Here is a 15,507-nt window from a genome sequence, read left to right on the forward strand (position 1 = left end):
TACATCAATGCTCACTGTGGTAACCAGCGCACTCCACCCACAAAAGGTAACTTTGGAGGGTCTATCAGTGGTCCGAATGCACCTCATGTTGACGTAAATGTTGCTCATGCACCTAGGGTAGCTCCAGGGAAAAGACTTGTTTGCTATTATTGTCAACAACCGGGTCACAAAGCAACGGTGTGTCCGGTTCGCAAAACAAAATTGACCGGGTTTTGCTATGTCCCAAGGGAGGAGGACATTGAGTTGAGCAGTTCACGCAAAACACAATATGTTCGAGTGACTGTAAATGGACAATGTTTGAATGCTTTGCTGGACACGGGTAGCTCATTAACATTGCTTAAAAGAAGCCACATGTCACATGTTCCTTTTGTTAATTTGGTCAATGTACAATGTGTTCATGGGGATGTGAAGCGGTACCCTCAAACAGAAGTTAATGTGTGTGTACATAACCAAACTTATTTGTTGAATGTGGCTGTTGTTGATGATCTACCTGCGGATATGATTCTGGGGAGAGACTTGCCGGTGCTCACTGACCTTTTGCATTCTACCAGTGACTGTGTATTCCCTTCTGACCATGCTGAGGTAGCTTGTCCAGTGGTGACACGAGCCCAGGTTAAAGCAGGTCTGCAGCCTTTGCCAGACTTACACCATAGTCTGTTGCAAGGCGGGACTAAGGGTCCCAGAAAGACACGTCGTCAACGACGACTAGAAAAAGGTCTCGGTACCCCAGCCCCTGAGATCCAAGCTGAGGGTCTTGAAGTTCATGGCTGGAAGGTTCCAGAAAACATTGCAGAACTGCAAAAAGCGGATGAGTCGTTAAAACCACTGTTTGCTAAAGTGTGTGATGGAAAGCAAGTTGACTTGTGTGGGGAAAAATACGTTGTCATTAATGATGTATTGTACATGCAAACACCTGAATTCACCCGTTTGGTTGTCCCTACTTGTTGTCGTCCCCTTGTGTTACACTTAGCACATAGTATTCCATGGGCAGGACATATGGCACATCAGAAAACATATGCTCGCATAAGCTCACGGTTTGTTTGGCCCTCAATGTACACTGATGTACGGACTTACTGCACTACATGCCCCACATGCCAAAAAACAAGTGCCGTGCGCCGACAGGATAGGGCACCTTTACGTCCTCTGCCTGTGATTTCTGTCCCATTTCAGCGTATTGCCATGGACATTGTGGGACCTCTGGAAAAGAGCAGTGCAGGGCACCAATACATCCTGGTCGTTAGCGACTATGCGACAAGGTACCCTGAGGCGGTCCCTCTTCGTTCCACGACTGCGCCCAAGATCATCAATGCTCTCATCCAGCTGTTCTCCAGGGTGGGGATACCGGAGGAAATCCTCACAGACCAGGGGACTAACTTCATGTCACGGTTGATGACACTACTGTATCGACAGCTGGGCATCACCGCGATCAAGACCAGCCCATACCACCCTCAGACTGATGGACTGGTGGAACGTTTTAACCAAACGCTCAAGAACATGCTCCGCAAGTTCGTCTCTGACACTGGACGGGACTGGGACAAGTGGTTACCATTCTTGTTGTTTGCCTATAGGGAGGTACCACAAGCATCTACAGGCTTTTCTCCTTTCGAGCTCCTGTATGGATGGCGGGTCCAAGGGCCACTGGATCTCCTGCGAAAGAGCTGGGAGGCCGCTTCGTCCCCGAGGATGGGCAAGCCAGAGAAGGGCATTGTCCAGTACGTCCTGGAGATGAGAGACCGCCTGGAGCGCTATAGGGAAATGGCCCAAGTGAACCTCCGACAGGCTCAACGAGCTCAAAAGAAATGGTATGACCAGCACGCCAGAACCCGAGAGCTGCAACCTGGACAAAAGGTACTGTTACTACTCCCTACCTCAACGAACAAACTGCTGATGAAATGGCAAGGACCCTACTCTGTTGTTCGCAAGAAGGGACCAGTAACCTATGAAATCCATCACCCTGACAAAGGCAAGGCAACACAGGCTTACCACATCAACCTGCTGAAGGAGTGGAAAGAGCCACCCAACAAACCGGAAACGTCTCTACTGATTCGAGAAGTAGAGGAGGATCAGGAGGACGATCATCCAGAGCCGACGGTGGGAGAACCAGTACAGCCAGCAGAGGTTGACCTGCTTCACCTGGAAGAGCCCAAGCAACTTGAGCTACATTGTCTTCTGGATCAGTACCCTTCGTTGTTCCGTCAGAGGCCTGGGCGGACCAACCTGGTACAACATGAAATCCATCTTCTGGATCCAACACCTTCCCGTCAGCGGCCATACAGAGTACCGGAAAGGCTGGTGGCACCGCTGAAGGCAGAGATTGGGATGATGCTGGAGTTGGGAGTTATTGAGCCCTCCAAGAGTGAGTGGAGTAGCCCAATTGTTATTGTCCCGAAAAAAGACAACACTTTACGGGTCTGCCTTGATTTCCGAAAGCTGAATGCCCAGTCAAGATTCGATGCTTACCCTATGCCACGCATCGATGATCTTTTGGAGAGGATCGGCCAAGCCAAGTATATTACCACCTTGGATCTTTGCAAGGGCTATTGGCAAGTACCCCTGGAGGAGGCGTCCAGGCCCTACACAGCGTTCCGCACCCCGTTGGGGCTGGTCCATTTCACGGTTCTACCGTTTGGACTACATGGGGCACCTGCCACGTTTCAACGTCTGATGGACCAGGTCCTCAGGGGCTGTGAAGAATGGTCAGCCGCCTATCTGGACGATGTTGTCATATACAGTACAACCTGGGACGACCATCTTCTGCACCTTAACCCCCTGGGACCGGCGATCCCGCCGGCGGGATCTGACAGAATTCTCGCGAGACCGTTTAAATAACTCCGCGAGTTTTTGTCATATACACATTTTAAAAATACTCTCAGAAACTTTGGACGGTCTACTTTTCAAATATATATAGGTAGAAACTAAATATATTTTTACAGCTTCGTGATACGAATAGAAAGAACAAGAGTGACTGACTTAAGCGTCTGCGTCTCGAAGCGGCTCTGATCACCCACCCACTTGCAAATCGCGCTATTCGCATGATAATAACATGATAATCCGACAGTTAGTATTGGGTGAAGAAATATGTGAATACGCCCATTGTGACCGAAATAAACAAGAGCACATGTCTGGGTAGTGTTTACACTGATCGGCTACAATATAGCACACGGATACGTCTCTGCCGCTGAAGCTTTGCGCCAGTGTTGCCACTTTCAGCAGCGAAGCTCATACCTGCGTTCATGGCTCAGTGGGCTAAGCCTGTGTGCCTGCAATCACGTGGTCGCCGATTCAAACGCAGCGTATTTAGAACGTGAATAGCGATCTTCCGCTGAGAGCGGTCCTACACGCTCCCGACGCAAGTAAAACAAAGAAAGGTGACACGATTTGCTTTTTTGCCTATTTAACCTAATTTTAAAAACCTTAATATTTCTGACAATGGAAGTTTTGAAAAGAAGACAGATAACGGATTTAGTCAGTGTTTTTTTCATGATTCTACATAATGATTTCAGCGAGATATAAACTGAAATACACGAGAAAGATACGCGGTCGATGATGCCCTCGTCCCCAGAGCGTCAATTATAGTCACTGCATCATATTTATCGCTTTCTATATTTATATAGTCACAGTTTTTCATTTTTCATTCCATCTATCAATAAACTGTGAAAGGGATTTTATTGTTGCTACTTTTCTTGCGTTTCAAACTGCCTTTCCAAAGTGATGGGTGTGGGGTGCAGTGACATTCCAGACTGATGGGCCATTGACAGTATGCAAACTACTACAGGTGTGAGGACACCTATCTCATCAATATTCATTGTGAAGACCACTGACTTTGAGAAAAAGAGTGTCACTCCAAAGTTCTAACACTTTAGTAATCAAACCATATAAAATTTCTGAATGTCACTTTCACCTATGTGTAGCCAACCCCTGTGTCTATAAGCTTCAGAGCTCAAAAGTCTTACCTAGAAATGTCTATAATGTGATTTTTTACAATTTCTCAGCATGTCTGAAAATAGGTTTTTGAAAAGTATATGTTTAAAGTTGATTTTAACAAAAAATAGAATAATAACATTCTAAGAGGTCTCAGATTATTGGTGCTGAGTTTGTGCTGAATAAAAGCAAATGTATCACTTTGGGATAAATGTTTTTTAGATAGGTGAAATATTTTAAAATGTCAAGGCATGTCAGACTACTTCGAAAGTGGAAAAAAGGCCTCAGGCCCCAGGGGGTTAAAGAGACCCTGAGCAAGATCCAAAAGGCTGGCCTGACCTTAAATGTGGCTAAATGTGAGTGGGCCAGATCAGAAACCAATTACCTTGGATACTACCTGGGAAATGGGGAGCTGAGACCTCAAGTGGACAAGGTAGAAGCCATTCAGCGTAGCCCAAGACCGGGGACCAAGAAAGAGGTCCGGTCTTTTTTGGGGCTGGTTGGGTGGTACCGACGCTTCCTTCCAAACTTCTCCACTACTGCTGTCCCACTAACCAACTTGCTTGGCAAAAGTGTGAAGAACCCCATTATTTGGACTGAGGAGTGTGAAGTAGCCTTTAGCGTCTTAAAAACACAGATGTGTTCAGGTCCAGTCCTCAAGAGTCCAGACTTCACTAAGGGGTTTGTTGTGCAGGTGGATGCCTCTGCTGTGGGGATTGGTGCAGTCCTGGCCCAGGGAGAGGCAGGTGAAGAACGGCCCATTGCTTACCTGAGCAAGAAGTTGTTACCTAGAGAGACAAGATACTCCACAGTGGAGAAGGAAGGCCTGGCGATCAAGTGGGCATTGGAGAGCCTCAGGTACTACCTGCTGGGTAGGGAGTTCCTACTTGAGACAGATCACAGAGCCCTGACGTGGATCCATACAATGAAGGACCACAACTCCCGTATCACCCGTTGGTATCTTTCCCTGCAACCGTACCAATTCAAAGTTCGACATCGACCCGGGCCCCAAAACAAGATAGCCGACTACCTGTCTCGGTACTCGGTCAGTTCGCGGCCTGGAGAAGGGAGAGGTGATGTCAGAAAGTGACCTGTTTCTGTGGGTTTGCACAGCACTTACACATATACATACACACCATGTCTTACCCCACTTCTCCTCCGCTGAGGCGATGCGGGTGCACACGCACGCCTTTGCGTACTGGCTTCACATACACACAAACGCATATCCACTCCATTTTCAGTCCCCCGATAGTAATTCACGCTGGGCATAGACACACACATATCGAGCGGTCTGTCGGTTCGTTTTGTGTCCGGTGTTTATATATATATATATATATATATATATATATATTTACCGGTGTTCAGTGTTTGCTGTTCGATCTTTCGCGTTGCTTTTTTACCATCAGCCGGCTAACTCGAGCGAAACCAGCGGCCTGGCGATATAGTGACAGAGTCGCGACGCACCGGCGCAAAGCAACCGGAAGCAGACTCGTCCATTGTTTGTTTGAAAAGGGGAGGTACGAACTTTGGTGTCTGTTATTTGCGTATGTTATTTAAGTCCTAAAACAAAGGAGCATGAAGTGGATGTCTGGTTCTTTGTATGTTATGTGTAGTGAAAAAAGAAAGGTACATGCTTACCGTTGCATACCTTTCTTTCCTGTTTGTTATACTTGGTTTGTCCTGAGGGGGCGGGGTTTGCACTAGAAAAGGAAGCCCAAACCAGTATGCAGGAGAGAGGTGGTTTTAGAGCTGGTGAGCGTGCATGCAATTGAGGTGCCGTGAGCAATACTTTGTAAATTGCGTGTCTATGTCAAGCACAGGAAATAAACCAACCCTTTTCGCTTAACACCCTTGCGGGTATTGCCATCATTATTTTGTTTATTGTTTTGGGTGACAGTGAACCCCTTTGCCGGATGTCGGGCCGCAAAGTGCTGTTGTCTCACAAACCCATATGCTATTTTGGCCACCCTTGAGATATACTTAAAATATATACTGTATGACATCAAACTAAGTGCTTTGTAAAGTGTACTTAAATTATATTTTAAGTAGTTTATAGGTGCTCTTCAATTATAATTTTAGGGTCATAAGTATATACTCCAAGTATACAATCATTGTATTTCCGAATTGAATACAATATATTTATGAAACGCTTCAAGTGTACTTTCAATACAAGTGCAGCACACTTAAATATAGTTTAGATAGTTACCATGTAACTAACTGCACTATGCTTAATATATACTTTTAGCTATTTACTCATTATACATTTAAGCATATACAGAGTACATTTCCAGTTTTTCAGTTTCTAGTACATATCCATTATAATCAAATGACTACTGTTAAAGTTAACATAATTATAATGACTAATGTGAATTAAACCACCAAATACTAAAACTACAAAATAAAAATAATTTTGATCTCAATTCAATTCCAATTCTCAATTTTTTCCCACTCATTAACTGATCAAACTATTGTATTTAATACTGCAACAAATACACCAATAAACTATGTTTATTTAAATTATTTACATTTCTACAGCTGTAAACAACTGGCTGATGAATTAAAACAACTTATTTAACAATTAGAAGAATATAAAATGTTTAACATTAAACCTTCGCAATCGATCAACAATCACAACTTCGTTTCTTACCATTAAACATTTAAGAATGATGTAAACATTCTGCTCTAATCACTTAAAGTTGAACAGAATACAGTTCAATACAACTCCATCCATCCATCCATCCATCCATCCATCATCTGCCGCTTGCCCGGGGTTCGGGTTGTGGGGGCAGCAGCTTCAGGAGAGGCACCCAGACCTCCCTCTCCCCAGCTACCTCTACCAGCTCCTCGGGGAGGACACCGAGGCGTTCCCAGGCTAGCCGAGAGATACAATCCCTCCAGTGAGTCCTGGGTCTGCCCCGGGGCCTCCTCCCTGTAGGACATGCACGGAAAACCTCTCCGGGTAGCCGCCCAGGAGGCATCCGCACCAGATGTCCAAACCACCTCAACTGGCTCCTTTCGACGTGAGGAAGCAGCGGTTCTACTCTGAGGCCGTCCCGGATATCCGAACTTCTCACCCTATCCCTAAGGGAGAGACACCCTGCGGAGAAACCTCATTTCGGCCGCCTGTATTCGCGATCTCATTCTTTCGGTCATTACCCATAGCTCATGACCATAGGTGAGGGTAGGGATGAAGATGGACCAATAGATCGAGAGCTTTGCTTTTTGGCTCAGTTCTTTCTTAGCCACGACGGACCGGTTAAGCGCCTGCAAAACTGTAGACGCCGCTCCGATTGGTCTATCCAGCTCCCGATCTCGCCTACCCTCACTCGTGAACAAGACCCCGAGATACTTAAAACTCCTCCACTTGAGGCAGTAAGTCTTCCCCGACCCGAAGAGGGCAAACTATCCGTTTCCGGCTGAGAATCATGGTCTCGGACTTGGAGGTGCTAATCCTCATCCCTGCTGCTTCGCACTCAGCTGCGAACCACCCCAGTGCATGCTGGAGATCCCCAGCAGATGATGCCAACAGGACGACATCGTCTGCAAAAAGCAGCGAGGCAATCCTGAGGCCACCAAACTGGACACCCTCAACACCCTGGCTGCGCCTAGAAATCCTGTCCATAAATATTATAAACAGGACCGATGACAAAGGGCAGCCCTGGCGGAGCCCAACCCGCACTGGGAACACGTCCGACTTATTACCGGCAATGCGGACCAAGCTTCTGCTCCGTTCGTACAGGGACCGAATCGCCCACAACAGCGGACCCCGGACCCCATACTCCCGAAGCACCCCCCACAAAGCACCTCGGGGAACCCGGTCGTAAGCCTTTTCCAAATCCACAAAGCACATGTAGACTGGATAGGCAAACTCCCAGGCCCCCTCCAGTACCCTTGCAAGGGTATAAAGCTGGTCCAGTGTTCCACGGCCAGGACGAAAACCGCATTGTTCCTCCTGAATCCGAGATTCGACTATCAATCTCACCCTCCTCTCCAGTACCCCGGAATAGACTTTCCCAGGGAGGCTGAGAAGTGTGATCCCCCTGTAGTTGGAACACACCCTCCAGTCCCCTTTCTTAAATAAGGGGACCACCACCCCGGTCTGCCAATCCAGCGGCACTGTCCCTGACCTCCACGCACTGTTGAGAAGGCGTGTCAGCCACGACAGCTCTACAACATCCAGAGCCTTCAGGTACTCCGGGCTGATCTCATCCACCCCCGGGGCCAGGCCACCACGGAGCTCTTTAACCACCCTGGCCACCTCAGCCCCAGTGATGTGCAAGCCCCCCCCAGCACCCTCGGGCTTTGTGCCCTCAGATGTCTCAAAGGCAGTGTGCGTAGATGTATCTGAGGCCGGGTTGAGGAGGTCCTCAAAGTATTCCTTCCACCTCCGGGTGATGTCCCCAGGTGAGGTCAACAGCACCCCCCCCCCACTATAAATAGTAGGAACCAGGAGCTGCTTCCCCCTCCTGATACTCCGGATGGTTTGCCAGAACCTTTTTGAGGCCGACCGAAAGTCACTTTTCAAGAGCGTCCAGCCCCTCTCCAGGAGATTGGTTCCAGAACCCAAGCTATGTGTTGAGGTGAGCCCGACTATATCTAGTCGATACCTCTCAACCTCACGCACAAGCTCAGGCTCCTTCCCCACCAGAGAGGTGACATTCCATGTCCCGAAAGCCAGTTTTGTCAGCCGGGGATCGGACCGCCAGGGCCTCCCTTGGCCGCCACCCGATCCACAAAGCACCGAACCCCTGACATTCCCCCTGCAGGTGGTGGGCCCACCTGGGGACAGTCCTGCATGCCTCTTTCAGGCTGTGCCCGGCCGGGCCCCACGGGCCAAGACCCGGCCACCAGGCGCTCGCCAACGGGCCCCTCCCCCAGGCCTGGCTCCAGGGTGGGGCCCCGGTGACCCTAGTCCGGGCAAGGGAAACGGGACTTTGTTATTATACTTTTTCATAGGGTTCTTTTGGATTGCTCTTTGTCTGGCCCCTCCCCTGGGACCTTTTTGCCTTGGGAGACCCTACCAGGGGCTATTGCCCCCGACAACATTGCCTCCAGGTTCACTGAGGCACGTAAACCCTTCCACCACGATAAGGTGGCAATCCAAGGAGGTACTCCGTTCGTACTCTTCAAAGTAATAAACAGGCTTTTTATGTAATCAATGTGTCACAGTCTTCTTTTTTGAGTAACTCTCATTGTTACATTTTCTCCATAGAACATTCCTGACATCTTGCACAGTTGTTCCAGGGAATTCTGCTATAACACAGTCTGCGGGAAGAAAAGGCTATGAGTTAGTACTCTGATATGAAAAAAGGACACTCGTGCAACTAGGAAAACTATATCAGGGTTGTTGCAGGTTTCAGTAAGTTAAATTTAAGACCTTTTAAGACCATTATGAGTAAAATTTAAGACCAAGACGATTCATTACTAGAAACATTCGAATGATACCAGAAATTCTCATATTTTATGTCACTCATATCCTTAGCCCAACATCCACATATCATATGTGTAATTCTGTGTTATTAATAATCGTATATATCAGAACTGTAATACGTAATACAGCTTACATATGCCATAAGGTACCAAACTGTCTTTAATAAAAGCTGGATGGAAAAAAAAAAACATTGGACACGACATCAGGAATCAAATGTTTAATTTTTTTCAGATAAGAGATACCAGCCTAAAAAAGCTAAACAAAAGAAACCAATAAAAACATTGTGATATACTGTAATTGTGATATAGTCACGCCTTTCGGTGGAGAAGCAGCACAGTAGTGATGGCCTATTCGCGAATGAATCGCTCTTTTTAACTCGTTTTTTTTAGTGAACGGGTTGAACCAATTCGTAAGTCTGAACGAATCGGTTTTTTTAATTATTTTTAAACGTTTTTAAAACTGATCTTTGTCTATTCAACATCCAAAAGCATCCCCCGCAAGTTCGGATTTATTTTTCATGTTCTGTCTGCGCTTGTCTTATCACTTTTAAGTTTATTCTTATGTTCGTCAGTTACATTCGTCACTTTTGCGTTCGTAGATTTCCGTCTGGTGCCGAGAACACCCAAATGGCCAAGTACCTGGTCTCTAACTCGCTGACTCCAAAATACCCGAGAGTCTGTTCAATGAACAAATCGAAGTTACGGGTTTTCGGACACTCGGTGAATCAAAAGAGCCTGTTCGATGAACGAATCGAAACTTATGGGTTTTCGGACACTAGGTCAGTGAATCAAACGACATCAGGAATCAAATGTTTAATTTTTTTCAGATAAGAGATACCAGCCTAAAAAAGCTAAACAAAAGAAACCAATAAAAACATTGTGATATACTGTAATTGTGATATAGTCACGCCTTTCGGTGGAGAAGCAGCACAGTAGTGATGGCCGATTCGCGAATGAATCGTTCTTTTTAACTCGTTTTTTTTAGTGAACGGGTTGAACCAATTCGTAAGTCTGAACGAATCGGTTTTTTTAATTATTTTTAAACGTTTTTAAAACTGATCTTTGTCTATTCAACATCCAAAAGCATCCCCCGCAAGTTCGGATTTATTTTTCATGTTCTGTCTGCGCTTGTCTTATCACTTTTAAGTTTATTCTTATGTTCGTCAGTTACATTCGTCACTTTTGCGTTCGTAGATTTCTGTCTGGTGCCGAGAACACCCAAATGGCCAAGTACCTGGTCTCTAACTCGCTGACTCCAAAATACCCGAGAGCCTGTTCAATGAACAAATCGAAGTTACGGGTTTTCGGACACTCGGTGAATCAAAAGAGCCTGTTCGATGAACGAATCGAAACTTATGGGTTTTCGGACACTAGGTCAGTGAATCAAACGAACAGTTCGCGAACTGATCCCAAGAGCCCTCGTCACGCTGATGAATAGGGTAAAATAAATGCATCTATTGCCGATTTATGAAAGCAGTATAGTTATTAAAATTATATATATATATATATATATATATATATATATACACTCACCTAAAGGATTATTAGGAACACCTGTTCAATTTCTCATGAATGCAATTATCTAATAAACCAATCACATGGCAGTTGCTTCAATGCATTTAGGGGTGTGGTCCTGGTCAAGACAATCTCCTGAACTCCAAACTGAATGTCAGAATGGGAAAGAAAGGTGATTTAAGCAATTTTGAGCGTGGCATGGTTGTTGGTGCCAGACAGGCCGGTCTGAGTATTTCACAATCTGCTCAATTACTGGGATTTTCGCGCACAACCATTTCTAGGGTTTACAAAGAATGGTGTGCAAAGGGAAAAACATCCAGTATGCGGCAGTCCTGTGGGCGAAAATGCCTTGTTGATGCTAGAGGTCAGAGGAGAATGGGCCGACTGATTCAAGCTGATAGACGAGCAACTTTGACTGAAATAACCACTCGTTACAACCGAGGTATGCAGCAAAGCATTTGTGAAGCCACAACACGCACAACCTTGAGGCGGATGGGCTACAACAGCAGAAGACCCCACCGGGTACCACTCATCTTCACTACAAATAGGAAAAAGAGGCTACAATTTGCACAAGCTCATCAAAATTGGACAGTTGAAGACTGGAATATGAGCCAACATTTCTAAAGAATGCTTTCAGCACCTTGTTGAATCAATGCCACATAGAATTAAGGCAGTTCTGAAGGCGAAAGGGGGTCAAACACCATATTAGTATGGTGTTCCTAATAATCCTTTAGGTGAGTGTATAACAACAGTGCAACACACCGTGTACAATTTTGCAGCTGAGTCTCACTTAATCAGCTTGAAATGGTCCCTTATTCCTAGTAGAATTACTAAGACTAATTACTGTAAGTCCTAGTGGAAATGGTAGAATTAAAGTCTAGTATCTAGTGTCTTCTAAAAAGAAGTAAATCTTCCACAATGTATGATCTAGTTAAGAAATGGCCTGTTACTCTTTGAGATGGACAGTGCAATTTGATTACACACTAATTTAACATTAGCCAATCTTTTATGACTTGACAAGAATTTTGAAGACTACAGTTAACATATTAGAAAAAAACAAGTGAACTAGTGTAGAATGTGAAGAAGTGTAGAATAATAATAATAATAATAATAATACATTTTATTTAAAAGATGCCTTTCTATCACCCAAGGACACCGTACAATAAAGCATAAAGCCATAAAAAACGGAGAATATAGACTAAAACAAGTTTCATAAAAATAATTGTAATAATAATAACAATAATTAAATAAATAAAATAGAAATTTAGAGAGAAAATGCTAATTTGAAAAGATGGGTTTTGAGAGCAGATTTAAAAAGTGAAAGTGAGTTGATGTTTCTGATATCTGGTGGGAGTGAGTTCCAGAGCCATGGAGCAGAGTGACTGAAGGCCCTGTACCCCATGGTGGTAAGACGGACAGAGGGAACAGCCAGGTGAATAGAATAAGATGATCTGAGGGTGTGGGAGGGGGTAGCAATGTGAAGGAGATAATGGGGAGAGAAGGGTTTTGAATTCAATACGAAACTTAACTGGGAGCCAGTGAAGCTGCAGAAAGGTGGGTGTAATGCTGTGGAGGGATGGTGTCCGGGTAATAATCCGAGCGGCCGAGTTTTGAAGGAGTTGTAATTTGTTTTTTGGGGAAGACCTAGGAGGAGGGAATGACAATACTTCAATTGAGAGGTAATGAGACTATGAACAAGAATAGCAGCAGCCTGGGGGGTGAGGGAGGGGTGAAGACGGTTGATATTACGGAGATGGAAATATGCAGACCAGGTGATATTATTAACATGGGACTGAAAGGAGAGGGTACTATCGAAGATGACACCCAGACTCTTAACCTGTGAAGAAGGGGAAATGGAGCAGTTATCAATGTCAAGGGAAAAACTGTTGATTTTGGATAATGTTGTTTTAGTGCCAATGAGGAGTACCTGAGTTTTATCACTGTTTAATTTAAGAAAATTTGAAGAGAACCAAGATTTTCTTTTAGCCATACAATCGGTAAGGCAGGAGGGAGGAAGATTGGAAGTGGGCTTACAAGTGAGGTAGAGCTGGGTGTCATCTGCATTACAGTGAAAATTAATATTGTATTGATGGAAGATATTGCCAAGCAAAAGAAGATAAATAATGAAAAGGAGGAGCCCCAGAACAGAGGCCTGGGGTACTCCTGAGGTAACTGAGATGTAAAAGACTTAAGTTGTATGAACTGAGTACGGCGTGACAGATAGGATCTAGACCACTCAAAGGGAGTGTGGGTAATACCAATGGAGGATAGCCTGTTAAGAAGGGTGATATGGCAAATTGTGTCGAAGACTACACTCAGATGAAGAAGAATGAGAATGGATAGCGAACCAGAATTGGCTGCCATAAGGAGCTTTTTCTAAAAAAAAACTAAATGGCTAGGTTATGTACTTGCACTTAGTTCTAAGAAGAGATTATGTTTTATTAGTGTAGTTAATTGCTATCATATACCACAAAGAGCACAAAGGTATGTTTGTTGTCCAGGAAATCTGAACTGTGTCCAAACTATAGATATTCAAGTTGAGTAATCAGGCCTTACTTTGAATGCAGTTCAAACACACACATGTGTGTGTATATGTGTATACACACACATATACATATACATATACATATATATATATATACACACACATATATATATATATATATATATATATATATATATACACTCACCTAAAGGATTATTAGGAACACCTGTTCAGTTTCTCATTAATGCAATTATCTAATCAACCAATCACATGGCAGTTGCTTCAATGCATGTAGGGGTGTGGTCCTACTAAAGACAATCTCCTGAACTCCAAACTGAATGTCAGAATGGGAAAGAAAGGTGATTTAAGCAATTTTGAGCGTGGCATGGCTGTTGGTGCCAGACGGGCTGGTCTGAGTATTTCACAATCTGCTCAGTTACTGGGATTTTCATGCACAACCATTTCTAGGGTTTACAAAGAATGGTGTGCAAAGCGAAAAACATCCAGTATGCGGCAGTCCTTTGGGCGAAAATGCCTTGTTGATGCTAGAGGTCAGAGGAGAATGGGCCGACTGATTCAAGCTGATAGAAGAGCAACTTTGACTGAAATAACCACTCGTTACAACCGAGGTATGCAGCAAAGCATTTGTGAAGCCACAACACGCATAACCTTGAGGCGGATGGGCTACAACAGCAGAAGACCCCACCGGGTACCACTCATCTCCACTACAAATAGGAAAAAGAGGCTACAATTTGCACGAGCTCACCAAAATTGGACAGTTGAAGACTGGAAAAATGTTGCCTGGTCTGATGAGTCTCGATTTCTGTTGAGACATTCAAATGGTAGAGTCAGAATTTGGCGTAAACAGAATGAGAACATGGATCCATCATGCCTTGTTACCACTGTGCAGGCTGGTGGTGGTGGTGTAATGGTGTGGGGGATGTTTTCTTGGCACACTTTAGGCCCCTTAGTGCCAATTGGGCATCGTTTAAATGCCACGGCCTACCTGAGCATTGTTTCTGACCATGTCCATCCCTTTATGACCACCATGTACCCATCCTCTGATGGCTACTTCCAGCAGGATAATGCACCATGTCACAAAGCTCGAATCATTTCAAATTGGTTTCTTGAACATGACAATGAGTTCACTGTACTAAAATGGCCCCCACAGTCACCAGATCTCAACCCAATAGAGCATCTTTGGGATGTGGTGGAACGGGAGCTTCGTGCCCTGGATGTGCACCCCACAAATCTCCATCAACTGCAAGATGCTATCCTATCAATATGGGCCAACATTTCTAAAGAATGCTTTCAGCACCTTGTTGAATCAATGCCACGTAGAATTAAGGCAGTTCTGAAGGCGAAAGGGGGTCAAACACCGTATTAGTATGGTGTTCCTAATAATCCTTTAGGTGAGTGTATATACATATATACATACATATATACATATATACCTAAAGGATTATTAGGAACACCTGTTTAATTTCTCATTAATGCAATTATCAAATCAACCAATCACATGCCAGTTGCTTCAATGCATTTAGGGGTGTGGTCCTGGTCAAGACAATCTCCTGAACTCCAAACTGAATGTCAGAATGGGAAAGAAAGGTGATTTAAGCAATTTTGAGCGTGGCATGGTTGTTGGTGCCAGACGGGCCGGTCTGAGTATTTCACAATCTGCTCAGTTACTGGGATTTTCACGCACAACCATTTCTAGGGTTTACAAAGAATGGTGTGCAAAGGGAAAAACATCCAGTATGCGACAGTCCTGTGGGCGAAAATGCCTTGTTGATGCTAGAGGTCAGAGGAGAATGGGCCGACTGATTCAAGCTGGTAGAAGAGCAACTTTGACTGAAATAACCACTCGTTACAACCGAGGTATGCAGCAAAGCATTTGTGAAGCCACAACATGCACAACCTTGAGGCGGATGGGCTACAACAGCGGAAGACCCCACCGGGTACCACTCATCTCCACTACAAATAGGAAAAAGAGACTACAATTTGCACAAGCTCACCAAAATTGGACAGTTGAAGACTGGAAAAATGTTGTCTGGTCTGATGAGTCTCGATTTCTGTTGAGACATTCAAATGGTAGAGACAGAATTTGGCGTAAACAGAATGAGAACATGGATCCATCATGCCTTGTTACCACTGTG

Source organism: Paramormyrops kingsleyae, chromosome 15 (assembly GCF_048594095.1).
Source record: "Paramormyrops kingsleyae isolate MSU_618 chromosome 15, PKINGS_0.4, whole genome shotgun sequence".
Lineage (NCBI taxonomy): Eukaryota > Metazoa > Chordata > Actinopteri > Osteoglossiformes > Mormyridae > Paramormyrops > Paramormyrops kingsleyae.